Source organism: Pinus tabuliformis, chromosome 8 (genome assembly GCF_031772625.1).
Source record: "Pinus tabuliformis cultivar Carrire ecotype Pingquan chromosome 8, CPIR1, whole genome shotgun sequence".
Taxonomy (NCBI): Eukaryota; Viridiplantae; Streptophyta; class Pinopsida; order Pinales; family Pinaceae; genus Pinus; species Pinus tabuliformis.
In genome coordinates, this window is record NC_142294.1 from 1457700770 (window position 1) to 1457715936 (window position 15167).

General features: G+C 38.4%; 1 pseudogene across 1 annotated transcript; it reads left to right on the forward strand.

Annotated features, from left to right (window-relative positions):
* Positions 1 to 266: 266 nt before the first annotated feature.
* LOC149241266 (nucleobase-ascorbate transporter 1-like) lies at positions 267 to 14821 on the forward strand (annotated as a pseudogene). The gene is made up of 18 exons (XR_016245992.1): positions 267 to 371; positions 9023 to 9174; positions 9370 to 9499; positions 9641 to 9841; positions 10440 to 10575; positions 10787 to 10884; positions 10981 to 11157; positions 11294 to 11394; positions 11489 to 11564; positions 11805 to 11864; positions 11968 to 12152; positions 12425 to 12521; positions 12698 to 12784; positions 12904 to 12962; positions 13072 to 13163; positions 13276 to 13353; positions 13450 to 13610; positions 13718 to 14821. The product of XR_016245992.1 is annotated as a nucleobase-ascorbate transporter 1-like (transcript).
* Positions 14822 to 15167: the final 346 nt, after the last annotated feature.

Consider the following 15167-nt stretch of genomic DNA (forward strand, 5'->3'; position numbering starts at 1 on the left):
ATTTGAGTCCCAAAATTGATTGTGCCTTAGACTTAGGTCTATTGGATTCCTTATTCAGCGCAGTCAATGCGGATGTCGGATTATTAATGTGGTACTTAATGTAACAAGCTAGTGCGTGGTCCTACAAAGCACTAACCAATGTTGCTTTCTTCATTTGATCATCCATTATACCATGAGCTTCCCATACAACCTTTGTGACGAACCAAAATTGGCCCAGATCTTCATTTCCCATGCCCTTGAACACTGGTAGCTTCAAGGAGTTCGCCATGTTGAATGGTGGTGGACGTGGCGGTGGTGTTGGTGAGGGGGTAAGCAGCGAGGGTGAAGATGGAGCAGGAGGGGTGAAGATAGAGGTGGTGTGGGTGGGTGGGGTATTCGCAAGAACCCTTGCTTTATCAATGGAATAGTGCTCTCTAGAGAACCCTGTGCTACTCCCTCATCATCACTCAGAGGAGGCTCAATCAATGGGCTATATTCAAGGTCTTTTCTTCCTCCGTCCTTGAAAGTCCTTCCACTTCGCGTATCCCCAAACATCAAGGTAATCGCATAACCTGCTTTTCACACAAGAGCATCTTAATCCAAGTATTTAACGATTTCAAATACTTACCTCATAGCCCTTTGAAGAAGTGACACTCTGGTTTATTGTAACTCACCAAAGTATCGATCGCAAACTCTGTCCCAAACCCTCCTATGATACGATTGAGCCAATGATCGACATTGCACGCGATATTATCTTCAGAGGCTTCCAATTTTCATACTAACTCTAGGGTCTAAACAATCGAACCATCAAGCCTCCACCTCCTTTGGTTGTCTGCCAACTTTGCGATCCACTCGTATAATTCAACTGGGAAGGAACATAAGAAGATTTCATGTATCTCTCTATACAGATATCTGTCCAACCACTATTCTTTCATTAATTGCAAATTCCTATTTTATTGAGCCACGAATTTGTGGATCTTTCTATCCAACCACTCTTCAATATCCTTCTTATTTGAATTCCAATGATACAACATCGCACATCTCATTATGCCGATTCTGGTCCTAACAATGAAACCATTTGTTGGCTTCATGGGCCCTGACCCAGCTTCATCGTTAAGTAGCCAAGCAAATCCCTACACTATTGGCCCTTTCGACATCAATCTACGGACCGCAGAGTAAAGTCTCACCCGAAGCAGTATGGGGGAATTAAGGAACCAAGTGTCTGCACCTTGAGATGGTTGTGATGTCCGTTATTTTCCCTAACACATCCTTTGCACAGACCAATAAGCCCATTAGGGTTTGTCAAAGTACTTTTTTTATTCATCCTTGAAGCCTCCGCAAAACTCTCCGATCATCCTTCATGGACCCTAAAAAGATAGATCAACCACTTACGTGCCTCTATAATTACTCTTACTTCTATATTTTCTCAAATTCACTTAACTATTGTTAAATTTAACATGCATTACGGTTATCTTCATGTAAAAAAAATTCTTACTTCCATTCATATGACAAAATAAAATACATAGATTCACGCATCAATATAGCATTAATTCATAACCCCAGTATTCAATATAACATAATCACAACATGCATAGCAGAAGTAAAATAACACATACACAGATAATTCCAGAATACTTCTCTTTATTGATAATTTAGATTTCCAGTACAGACTCTGACTACCCTGTGCACACAGCTGTAGGGGTCTGCACACTCAACTACAGACTTCTACCCTAGGTCTCTCCGCAGTCAGCTGTAGAGCCTCTTCCTATGCTAAGACTCTTCTCTCTTAGCTCTCATAGACCAATAAATTTATACAAAAATCTACTAAAAACTTGTGACTTCGCTGCTTTAGACTCTTCTAAGACTCCCTTTTTATACAATCCCATGGTCCGCAAACCAAGGGTGGATCTCATCAAGCCGACACAAATATCTAAACTAATGGCGCAAACCCTTTTTGACTGCTTACATCTTCGCGCACCACAACCATAAAATGCGGAGACTTTAAATTCTTTACACAAAACTTGGGTCTTTATCCCCCCGGCTTGGGCTTTTAACCCCAAACTTGACCCCAGGGGACCCATTCCCAACAAAGGCATTACCTTATTCTCCCTCATTGCCAGTTCATCCTCCTTCCAACTCCATGTCCTCTTCCTGCTGCCTATGGGACTCAGTCCCATGTTCCTCATCATGATTGGGGTTTTGGTTTCTTTGATTCTACCTATCTGATAGGATTTTCATGATCTTTTCTTGCTCCAGATGTAATCTCTCATAATCGACCCACAAATTTTGCATCTCCGCTCAAAGTTGTTGAACTCTTTCTAGTAGCACTGCAATTGTATTCTAGTTTACCTCGACCAGTTGTACCCACACCTCTAGGTTGTGACTAGCAACACCTCCAGAGAGGGTGGATCCCACTCCTTGTCTCATCTTGCGCCTGCTCCCTCTCTGTGTATCATAATAATTTTGTTATTTAATGCTTAACCACTCAGGCCTTAATGTAGTAACCCGAGGGCTCTAATAGCAATTGTAACACACATGAAATCTACCATATCTTTATTATTATTATTATTGCTCATTCTATATATAATATTCACACACATAATAATCAAGTTGCGGATGTTAGTTAACCCACATCGCACATTACATAGGTACCAACGTTCTACATAATTTAATATTTGGAATTAATGCTTAATCAAAAGTACATGCTTTCAAATATTCTAAGATCTCAGCATTAATGTTAGTGCGATGGTTGAGGTGGTGTATTCACATCCTAGGTTCAAAATATAGGTTCCCGAGGAGTGACCCCTTCCCCTTATCTCTACACGCTGATACATTAATATTTTAGGTCATGTCATAATTACTCTGCTCAGCTGGCCTGTAGTCCCAACGCTGCCCACTTCCCGGTCCAGGTTCTTCCATCTGCCAGATGGTGCTAATCCGAGCCTGGAGAATGGAAGCAGATCCTGCAGCTCTTCCTCACACTAGTAATAGAGATTATCCTCCCAAAGTTCGAGCTTTATGCCTAGATTGTTGACTAGAACTTGACTCCGGAATTTGATCCTGCAACTGCAAAATGGAAAGGTACACATACCGATTTCTGGACGTCATTGCTACCATTCGACATAGCTATAAGTGTGCTCAAAACCTCCAATGAACTCCTTAGGACATGGGAACTGCCCCCTTTAGCACCCAATTCGCTATGTTTGATGGCAAGTAAATTCTCTATTATAGAGGTTAATTTTAATGTTACTATTTCTCACACTTTTCATTCCTTATTTTTCTCATCCACGACTCACTGTAACTCTTTTCCATCTACACAGGTGAAAACACAGTAACCCCTTCAAGTTTCTCTCCAATATTGGCAGAAGGAAAACCCTCTACATCTTTGTGTAGGTGAGGAATAACTCCTCATTTCATTTAGTTTTATGCATGAAAGGTCTCCAAAGTTTTGGCACTAAGATTCTTACTACTTTCGCTTGCAGGTTGCAAAGACCTGTGGTGATGGGGTTTTTCATCAAGTTGTTATGCTCCTGCTATGAGCAACAGGACAGATCGATCTGGCCAAGAGCTACGGTATGGGAATGCCTTGGCATGCTAGCTTGAAGTTTCGTGGTTCTCCTTTCTAATTAGAGTTGGACTAAGTAAGGTTTTCTTTTAAAGAACAATTCCCATTGCTAATGTAATGGTTTGAACGACTTCTTCTCTAGGCGTTATCTTGAGTAATTAATGGAGAGGAAACTGCATGGTTTATTTATGTTTTTGGTTCTAAAGAACTCTTTCCTAATTTGGTTTTGTTTGTAAAAGAATAATATATCCTCTCATGAAATATATATATATATATATATATATAGATAGATAGATATACATCTTTTTTTTTTTTTTAATTTGGAATTGTCCAACTGGCTTCCTCGATGTGTTTCAGTGCTAACTGTTAAAATAATATTTTAAAGTCTTTATTACATTGTTCCAATCACAGTTCTAGGGTTGGTCGAGGCTCTTTGCAAACTAAATCTTCAAATTATAGTCGTTAGATTATTTACCTTTAGCCGCAGGGCCTCCTAGGCGTCTCTTTTGGGACTGGCCGAGGAGTAAATTTGCTAGGGTTAGAGATTCATGCATAAAGATAATTGTTTAAATAGAGTGTTCGTTATTCTTTTCCAACTCGAGGATTAGAACACTCTATTCGCTTGCCTCATTTTCTGGTGCAGAGGAATTATAACCTTATTCGTGCTATAATTAATTGTAAAGGGAATTAACGTTGTGTTAACAATTACTAATGCATAACACTTTTATTTTACATTTAGCGCCGACCATCCCTAACCGGGGGTGGTATCTTGTCGGAAAGGTTGGGCCCTACGACCAGCGACCTTGACTTAATTTACATAGGATTATATTAACCCTTTGTATCATTTGAAGTTTTCTTTTAACCGAACTGTATCAATCGCTATCACGGTTTTCTTACTCATTCGCTTCTAAGCATCTCCGAGATGGTGTTTTTGTCTGCTTTGAGGCTTGCTCTCCTCACGTTTTCCATTTTTTAATTAAAGGTCTTAGGCCTCAGAATCCTTTAAAATCTTAATGCAACTATCCATAATGTAGAAAACATCGAGTATATGTTTACTAATAATAGCAGTGAATTCTACAGTATATTTCTCACTCCAATCATACCGACAGTTTAGGCATGCCTTAAAGTCTATTCTAGAGTCATTGTATAAAAAGGTAGAGTTTACTTCTTATCTGATTAAAATCTACCCTTTAGTTATTTCATAATAGTCATTTCACAATAGAGTTTACCTTCATGGTAACTAATTCTACAAACATTTTATAGCAGAATAAAGTTGCATTCTTATTTGATTAAAACCTACTCCACAGTTATTCCATAAGAGTCATTTCACAACAGATTATGCCTACATGGTAATTGATTCTACAGACATTGTATAGCAGAATAAAGTTGCATTCTTATCTGATTAAAATCTACTCCACAATTATTTCATAACAATCATTTCACAACAGATTAGATCTGCATGGTAATTGATTCTATAAACATTGTATAACATAATAAAGTTGCATTACTTATCTAAAGATGAAGAATAGTTTCTTACAAATGAAACCTCTCCACCCTACCATTGAGAAATTGGGAATTACATCCAATGTTCTCCCCCCAAACTCCTCAATTTCTTCTGAATAGATTCTTAAGGTAGTTGTTTAATGGTTTCAGCCTTGGGACCCCAAGTCCAGCCGATAGCTCATTTCCTTCTCTGGGAAAGCTAAGCTCTAGATTTTTTCTACTGAACTCCCATTCAAGTCCAGGAAACTCCCCATACTCCTTTTCCAAACCCCTTTCCTCTTATCCTTTCTGTTTTCTTGAGGATGAGAGAACAGTTAAGGTGGTAACTACCTAATCTGATAATTGTTCCGGGAAATTGAGAGTTACTGAGGTTTATCTGTAAGCCCTCCACTCTTCCATCAAACAAATAAATAGCTTAACTACTAATTTGTATTAATCATAACATATTAACTGATTGTCACTAATTCACTGATTAGTAAATAGTAAAAAGAAAATGTTAAAATTAATTCTTAAGTTTGGGAATGCGACACAAGCGATGAGAAAGCAAAGTGATTAACAATTATAGAGGAAAGGTAGTGCGAGATTCTTTTAACTTGTTTATTATTGTATTTTCTTTAGCATGATTGATCCAAAATATAGGTTTAATATTTTACAACCAATTATGTTTTTTATTAATTTAGGTACTTTCTTAAATGCAAGACAATGTGATCCTATTTAAGAAAGAGAGTGAGATGGAAGGGGGAATAGAGTGTGGGAGAGATACATAGAAGTGAGAGACATAGTGAGAGAGAGAAAGGAAGAGATAGAGGAGGGGGAGAGAGCGAGGGAGAGAGAAGGATTTGAAGGGGGAAAGAGAGGGAGTGATAAGGGAGAGATGAATATGGAATGAGGGAGAGAGGAGACGAGGGAAGAGAGAGAAAAGGAGAGGATAAATATAGGGAAAGAAGGGGAAGGGAGAGATAGGGAGACATAGATATGGAGGGGGGAGAGAGGAGGAGAGAGAGAAGGAGAGAGGGAGGGAGATAGTGACATAGTTGAAGGGTGGAGAGAGAGTGTGTGTATGATGGGGGCAGATACAGAGGGAGGTGGGAGAGAAGGGGAGAGAGAGGACTTGAGAGAGAGGATAGAGAGAGGGGGAGAGAGATGGAGTTGGAAGGGGAAGAAAGACATAGGGAGAGAAAGGTGGAGAGGGAGTGACAAGGGAGAGATGGAGAGTCAATGAGGTTTGGGGGGGAAGAGAGAGTGAGAGAAGGCAGAGAGAGAGAGGAGAGGAAGAGTGAGGGAGGGAGGGAGAGATAGATATGGACAGAGAGTGTGTATCTTTTGGAGGTGAGAAGGAGAGACAAGGGGAGATAGATATATAGATGGTGCAGGGGAGGCAGGTAGAAGAGAGAGGCAAAGAGAGGGAGGGAGGAAGAGGGATAAATGTGAGATAGAGATATAGATGGAGTGGGTAGAGAGAGACAGAGAGAGAAGAGGAAGAGATAGAGAGGGAAAGGAAGAGGGAGTGATAAATATGTGGATAGATAGATACGAGAGAGAGATATAGAGCATGACATATGTTTACGGGGTTGAGATAGAGAGACAAATAAGGAGAGATGTAGGGAGGTATAAATATAGATAGCAGGGGGAGAGAGGAAAGAAGAGAAATTTAGAGAAAGTTAGGGAGAGGCAAATAGAGTGAGACAAGGGGAGAGAGGGAGGAGAAGAGATAAAAGGGGAGAGGGAGGGAGATAGACACATATTGGAAGGTGGAGAGAAAGGGAAGAAGAAAGAGTCTCACAGAGACAAATACAAACATAGAAGTTAGATCTAGAAAGTCATGATTATTGTATATTTTCAATGTGGTTGTCGATTTATAATCCTATTTTATCACATGCACTATATGCATTGATTTCAGTGTAGATGTCGATTTATAATTCTATTTAAAACCTTACACTAGATGCATTGATTTTAATTTAGATGTCGATTTCTAATCATATTTAATACCTTATTCTAGATGCATTGATTTCAATGTAGATGTCGATTTCCACTGATTTGATTGATTGCATTAGATGCATTGGTTTCAGTGTAGATATTGATTTCTGATCCTATTTGATTGGTTTCACTAGATGCATTGATCTCAGTATAGATGTTGATTTCTAATCCTATTTGATTGTTTGCACTAGATGCATTGATTTTAGTGTAGATGTTGATTTATGATTTGATGCAACAAGATGTATGATGTACATTAATTTCAAAGTAATTATATTAATAGTGTGCATTAATTTCAATGTAAGAACAACTCTACCTCCTCCATCTATATCTCTATCTCCCGTTGTCTCTCCTTCTTTATCTCTCTATCTCAGCTCTTAAACATACACAATCTCTCTCCATATCCATCTCTCTCTCCCCCTCCCTCTCTCTCTCTTCCCCTTCTCTCTCTCTCTAACATTTATCTCCCCATATCTATGTCTCTTCCTCCCTCCCTTTCTTTGTGTCTCTCTTCTTTCTTCTCTTCCCCCCATCTATATCTCTATCTCCCCTTCTCTCTCCTCTCTCCATATCTATATCTCTTCCTCCCTCCCTGTCTTTGCCTCTCTCTTCTTCCCGCCCCCACCATCTATATCTCTCTCTCCCCTTGTCTCTCCTTCTCACCCTCAAAACATACACACTCTCTCTCACTATAAGCACATAAAAATTATTCAATCATAAATACAATACTTCAATTTTCATCCTAAATAAAAATTTTTCTTACCCCAAATGTTTCATTCTTGAAACTATAAACTATTTATAATTAGGTACATTACTATTATTCCCATTTTCCATCATTCAACATTGTTAACTACTTTGCATTCAAACACGGCAATAGAAAATAACTACCATTGAAAATTCTTTGGGGTTTAACACTCATAAGTCACAATGATTGAATTTTGTGAAAACTACTATTAATATTGGAGAGCAACAAAGAAAAGGTATGTTGTGTACTACAGTAGCTTGAATTAAATATATGAATGTTCTATGAATGCTCTATGGTAAAAATAGGGAAAGAAGGGGAAGAGAGAGACAGGGAGACATAGATATGGAGGGGGGAGAGAGGAGAAGAGAGAGAAGGAGAGAGGGAGGGAGATAGTGAAAAATTTGGAGGGTAGAGAGAGAGTGTGTATGATGGGAGGAGAGATGGAGGGAGGTGAGAGAGAGGACTTGAGAGAGAGGAGAGAGAGATCGAGTTGGAAGGGGAAGAAAGACATAGAGAAAGAAAGGTGGAGAGGGAGTGACAAGGGAGAGACGGAGATTCAGTGAGGCGGTCTATCTCCCCTTGTCTCTCCTTCCCACCCCAAAACATACACACTCTCTCTCAGTGTAAGTATATAAAAATTATTGAGCCATAAATACAATACTTGAATTTTCATCCTAAATAAAATATTTTCTTACCCCAAATGTTTGCTTCTTGAAACTATAAACTATTTATAATTTGGTACATTATTATTATTCCCATTTTCAATCATTCAACATTGTTAATTACTTTGCATTTAAATGTGGTAATAGAAAATAAATACCATTGAAAATTATTTGGGGTTTAACACTCCATAAGTCACAATGATTGAATTTTGAGAAAACTACTATTAATATTGGAGAACAATAGAGACAAGGTATGTTGTTTACTACAGTAGCTCAAGTTAAATATGTGAATGGTCTATGATTCCAACTACTACTCTTTTCATATGATCGATATGAGAAAATGGAAAGACTAATAGGTGTGACAAGACAATAGGAACGGTAGAGGAAAATAGTTTCAGATTAATTGCAATGAAGATTGTTTGTAATTAATTAGGCCGATAGGCCTTCCCTTTGAAAGAGACTTTCGTCGTCCCTTTCATTCTAAGATTGGCACCTGGCATTTTTTTAGGCCGATATGTTTCGCACTGTAAGGTTGACACCTGACATTTTTTTCCATCTTGCAGTTTCACACTTAATTCCGGTTCTTCTTTGCAGTTGCAACCGATTACCGAATATCGGGAAACAGTAGTGTGGAGTGGGGTTTCTTTTGAAAATCAACCAAAAACGGCTCTGAGCAGCGCTACTGATTCTGATGGCTCCATACATTCAACCTTTGCCTCCAGATATGTTCAGGAATCCTTGCCTCGGTATGTATAAACTCTGGAGGGAAATCTAGGAACATAAACTGCTCTTATGAAAGCTTATTTCACTGGATGGGTTTGCTTCTGCTATTGTGCAATAGTATTTTCTTGAGGATAAACCCTCCGGACATTGGGATTTCCAATAAAATGGCCCTGAGCAGGGCTTCTGATTCGGTTTCCTTTGAATGTTTGTGTTGGCAGGTTTCAAATTCCGAGTAGGTCGATTCCCAAAGATGCTGCCTATCAGATCATCAGCGATAAGCTCATCATGCAGGCAATCAACAAGAATTATGTCGACATGGATGAGTATCCTGTCACTACAGAATTGCAGGTAATGGCAGGGTTTGGGATACTAGATCTGAAGGCCCTTCTCAGATCCGTTTTGGGCGTTAATTTTATTTATTTTTCTTTGTTTTCTCAATTCTTTATCTGAAAGTGTTCAGTGCTTTCATGTGTCTGGATTTGGAAAAAGAATCGATGCGTGAACATAATAGCCAATCTGTTTAACGCCCCACTTGGCGATGGAGAGGAAGCTGTTGGTGTGGGCACGGTTGGATCTTCAGAGGCGATCATGTTGGCAGGCCTTGCATTCAAACGCAAATGGCAGAACAAGCGCAAGGCAGAGGGGAAGCCGTATGACAAGCCAAACATTGTGACAGGTGCAAATGTCCAGGTAAGATTAACGCAATTCGATTAGCCCAAGCCCATCTAAATTCTGATCTTATGTCAACATGGATTCTGTATATCAATTTGAAGCCCAAATTCATGGATGTTGTATATTAGTTAGATTAAATCAAATCCATCTAGATTCTGGTTTGATATGCATCTTAACCTTAAAACGAGCTTGATGAAGTCGAGGTTACATATCTGGAGTTCATAATCTATGCAAATAGAATCATGGCTCTCTGTATTTCGCCAAATTCTGAAACCAAACCCGGCAGTCTGCCCCAGAGCAAGATTGACCCTCCTGAAGCTACCTAACCCCTCCTAAATTTGCTGATTCTTGGTAGAAATTTCACTCAAACATAAAACTACTGAGTTATGATTTCAGGTTTGACTCTTGATTCTAGATTCTTGACAATGGACAGTTTAATGTTTGAGTACCTTCGTTTATTTTGGTTCATGAATCTTAATTTCAATCTTCACGCCATGGCCCATGGTGGTTTTGATTCTTGATGGATGAATGGTGATTATGATTGATAGGGATCATATGATTGATTGTTGTTACTTTTGTGATAATGAGCAGACGTTAATGTCCAGTGTAAAGATAATGGTTTCTTTCACTGGAATTGTTGTGTAAAATTCTTGTCTGTTGTGGAATCACGGATGGGTGCTACTTTGAACGCAGGCAAACCCAAGAAGGGTTCGATAGTAGCAGTGTTTGGCCTGGGGGCTGTTGGGCTTGCTGTAACTACTAATAACAACTGCCCTCTTTATGTTCCACTGTATGCATATTAGTATATGTTGCAGTTTTAAAGTCCTCAAACCTTTTTCTAGGGACTATTCTGTTCACTTCCCCTACCTGCATTTTCATTGGGACCAATATGATGAGGGTAGAGTTTAATTATATGTTAGCCTTCTGACCCATCTGAGAGTAATTGTAATTAACTTGGTGCAGCGGAGACAATTATTTTGGGTTTTCAACACTACATTTTGATGTTGGGAACTACAGTCATGGTTCCAACTTTTCTTGTTCCAGCGATGGGAGGAAATGATGTAAGTGCCTCCTCATAATATCTTTGATTTTAAATTTCTTTAGTTTTGTGAAATTTGGGTGGACTGTAGCCTCAATTGATTATTCATCTGAAACAGCATGACAAGGTGCGAGTAATACAGACATTGTTATTTGTTGCTGGGCTCAATACGCTTCTGCAGTCATTATTTGGAACACGTTTGCCAACAGTTGTTGGTGGTTCATTTGCATTTATTATACCAATAACATCTATTATAAATGATTCATCCCTTCGGAGTATTCCCGATGACCATGAGGTAGGCATGTGTGGTTATCAGTCAATACTGAAACAGTACAGATGATATTGATTGTGAACAAAAGAAAGTACGTTCTCATGATGATTAATAAGTTGAACACCACCAGGGCCATAACATTTCAGGTTTGTCATTGCAGAGATTTGTTCATACCATGCAAGCTATCCAAGGAGCATTGATTGCTTCGTCAAGCTTGCAGATCATCCTTGGTTACAGCCAACTTTGGGGTATTGTTTCTCGGTATGTCACTGCACTATCAGCTTTAGTATACATCATAGGTCTTTTCATATATGCCATGGTTTCTAATTTTGACACTCCTGGGGATCTGCATCAGGTTTTTCAGTCCACTTGGTATGACGCCAGTTATAGCTTTGGTTGGATTTGGATTATTTGAGCGTGGTTTTCCTGGGGTAAGGAACACCATCTTTCCTGTTCTCAATGAAGTTAATTAGTAGCAACTGTCCAGATGGTATTTCTGCTCAATGCATTTAGCAATAATGTAAATATTTTGGTGCTATGGTCGGGTTTTGTTACTTTCCTGTTTGTAGTCCAGGCCTTGCTTGGTTGATACACAGATAGACACAGGCACAGTCACGTACAAATATTCATGTAAGAGTTGTAATTCTAAAGCATGGTTTTTAACATTTCAGGTTGGTAAATGCGTGGAAATTGGTTTGCCAATGCTCATTATATTTGTTGGATTTGCACAGGTATTAATGATGTTTTTCAGTAAATTACTTAATTAAGCAGCTTTGGATGCATTACGATTTATGGTCATTGCTTGACTGGTTTTGATCCTCCCGTGTGATGCAGTATTTGAAGCATATCCAGGCACGAGATCTACCTGTTTTTGAGCGCTTTCCGGTGCTTATTTGCATTACTCTTGTGTGGGCTTATGCTCATCTGCTTACTGCAAGTGGAGCTTACAAGCATGTGCCCGAGAGGACAAAAATCAACTGCCGCACTGATAGAGCTCACCTTATATCATCTGCTCCTTGGTATGTGGCTTTATGACCAATGTAAATGAAAAAGGAGTGCCTGCAAGTTACTGATTGCTAAAAGAATAGTTGATTCATTGATAGCTATGATTTGATTAATTTGTTGAATATAATTGAATGCAATGATTTGAATCATCATTTAAAAATGGATGTGGTATATCCGGAAGATTCTATAAACATTGAACGCAATAATTTGGATCATTGTTTACATACAGATATATCGGATGTAGTTTTCCATGTAATAAGATCATGTTTCAAAATTTTCTATGCAGGATAAACTTACCCTATCCTCTGCAATGGGGTGCCCCGACTTTTGATGCTGGCCATACGTTTGGAATGATGTCTGCGGTTCTTGTTTCTCTTATTGAGGTTATATACTGCTGCCACATTTTTACCTTGTGTTTTCAAATAAGTGATCGGTGTTATGGGATTTGGCATTTGAAGTTGTTAGATCTTTAAATATTATGAGGCAGACATGGTTCTTCCAGTAAATGCAGTTGTAATTTGACAATAACGTATCATGAAAATTTAACAATGAACTGCAGTCAACTGGAGCATATAAGGCAGCTTCATGACTTGCGAGTTCCACACCTCCTCCTGCATATGTTCTTAGCCGGGGTATTGGATGGCAGGTGAACTGGCTGGGCTGATTGGATTAGATTGAATTTCATTTTATTTGAATTGACATAATTCACGTAGATGCGTTTATTTGGAAAACTGGATGGAACTTACTAGCGTTGTTATGCTCCAGGGTATTGGCATACTATTAGATGGCCTTTTTGGGACAGGAACCGGCTCCACTGTTTCAGTGTGAGTATTCTCTGCTCATTGCAGTTTTTATGAAAATATTACTATTAAGAGTACTGCATTTTTAGAAATTCTGTTTTAACTTTTAATTCAGGCGATGTTGTTATTTCAGAGAGAATGTTGGGCTTCTTGGTATTACTAGAGTAGGCAGCAGGCGTGTTGTGCAAATATCAGCTGGCTTTATGATCTTCTTTTCAATATTAGGTTGGAGACTTCTCTTTTCTTGTGGTATATATACTTAGTTGTTTGAGAGAAATGTTTAGAATCTTTTCAGAGTCTTTGATATTAATGTATTCCTGTATTTACTTACATTTAGGGAAATTTGGAGCTCTTTTTGCATCAATACCATTTCCCATATTTGTTGCATTATACTGCGTGCTCTTCACGCTGGTTGGTAAGTGATCTCAATCAATATGAATGAAATAAAACATATTTGGAATTTTAGGCCTGTGGGTTTCCGAGTGTTTCTATTTACTGCCATTTTTCCCAGGGGCTGTTGGTGTTTCATTCATCCAATTCACTAACATGAACTCAATGAGAAACCTGTTCATCTTGGGAGTTTCCTTATTTCTGGACCTGTCTATCCCACAATACTTCAATGAGTTTTATGCTACTTCCAGAGTGGGCCCTGTCCATACAAATGCAGGATGGGTAAGTTCAAAAGGAATTCTGAAGCATGCATTGTTTTGATTTTCAATGTAGGATGTAATAACTTGATACAAGGTTTTGTGCCTAATTTAATTTGTCATCTGTTGCAGTTTAATGACTTCCTAAACACCATATTCTCGTCACCGCCGACGGTTGCACTAATTATTGCATTATTTCTAGATAACACTCTAGAAGTTGAGAATTCCAAGAAGGATAGAGGGATGCCATGGTTGGGTAAAATTTAGAACATTCAGAGGGGACAGTCGGAATGAGGAGTTCTACACTCTACCATTCAATCTCAATAAGTTTTTCCCCCAACATGATTTTGAGGATCTGTTGTAAGATTGGATAATGCCCACCAGCAAATTGTCAACTGAATGTATCATTATGATATTTCCAATTGGTTCATGAATTGGGATACTCAATCCTAAGGAGATGGTAACAGGCATGCATCTCCCAATGATTGAGTCATCAACCTTGCAGTTTTTTTTTTGAAGGAATACAAAGCCAGATGATGTGAGGGGTAGAGCGGCAATATGCATATGTTTCTCTTACAATATGATTGTAATATCTTTTGTTTTTCTTTTGTGGGAAATTTTGTACAGGAGTTCAAACAATCTATATAAATAGAAAGATGCAGAAAATGACAGTCAAATTTTGTACTCAGAATTATGACAAGAAAGCCCCTGCTGGGTTTGCGAGGAAAGAGAGCTTCAACACCAGTTCTGTCTCCAACCGCCAAGATGATCAGTACGCTACTAATATGTTTAGTGAAGAATTTCTGCTATTCTCTTGTAATCTATAGGCCCCCAAAGCTCCTCATAGATGAGAATATTTGCAGGATGTTAATATTGTTGTAAGTTTGTAGTAGTTGTGGAATGACTTACTTTTGTGCTGCTTCTCATCTTCAACAACAAGAGTTTCTGTGGTGAATAAGCAGAATCCATGTCCTGCCTTGTGAAGCAGCTCTCCACTGTGATAGCGTTCTTTGTAATGTCTCTAATAAATCCTTTAGACTTCTATTTCATTCTGTAATATGATGGGATTCACTCTACAAGATTAGGGGATTCACTCTACAGAGTCCATGTCATACCTTCTGAATCAGCTCTCCACTTATGTTAATTTTCTCTGTAATGACCCTAATAAATCCTATATAATGAGATTTCATTTTGTAATATGATGGGATTTCACTCTACAAGATTGGTTTCAGTTTTACTTGTATTGTGGTATATGAAATTTCTCAATTTTACTTGTAATAGGATGGGATTTCATTCTGTAATATCATGGGATTTCCCTCTGCAATATTTGCTACTAAATTTTACAATTCCAAATTAATAATCCTATCGGCCTCTCTTTGTACCTTTTGGGACAATTGCTAGTTATATTCTTAGTATTCACATTTTCCATCTATCAAAATTATTACATTGACACTTTGCACTCAAAATTTGTATTTCATCATTTTTCATCATTCAAGTCTCAACAAACTGAGGTAAGTAAGCAAATTTTAAATTAAATTAACCAAATTAATCTTAGACAATTTAGCATATTTAAAATGATCAA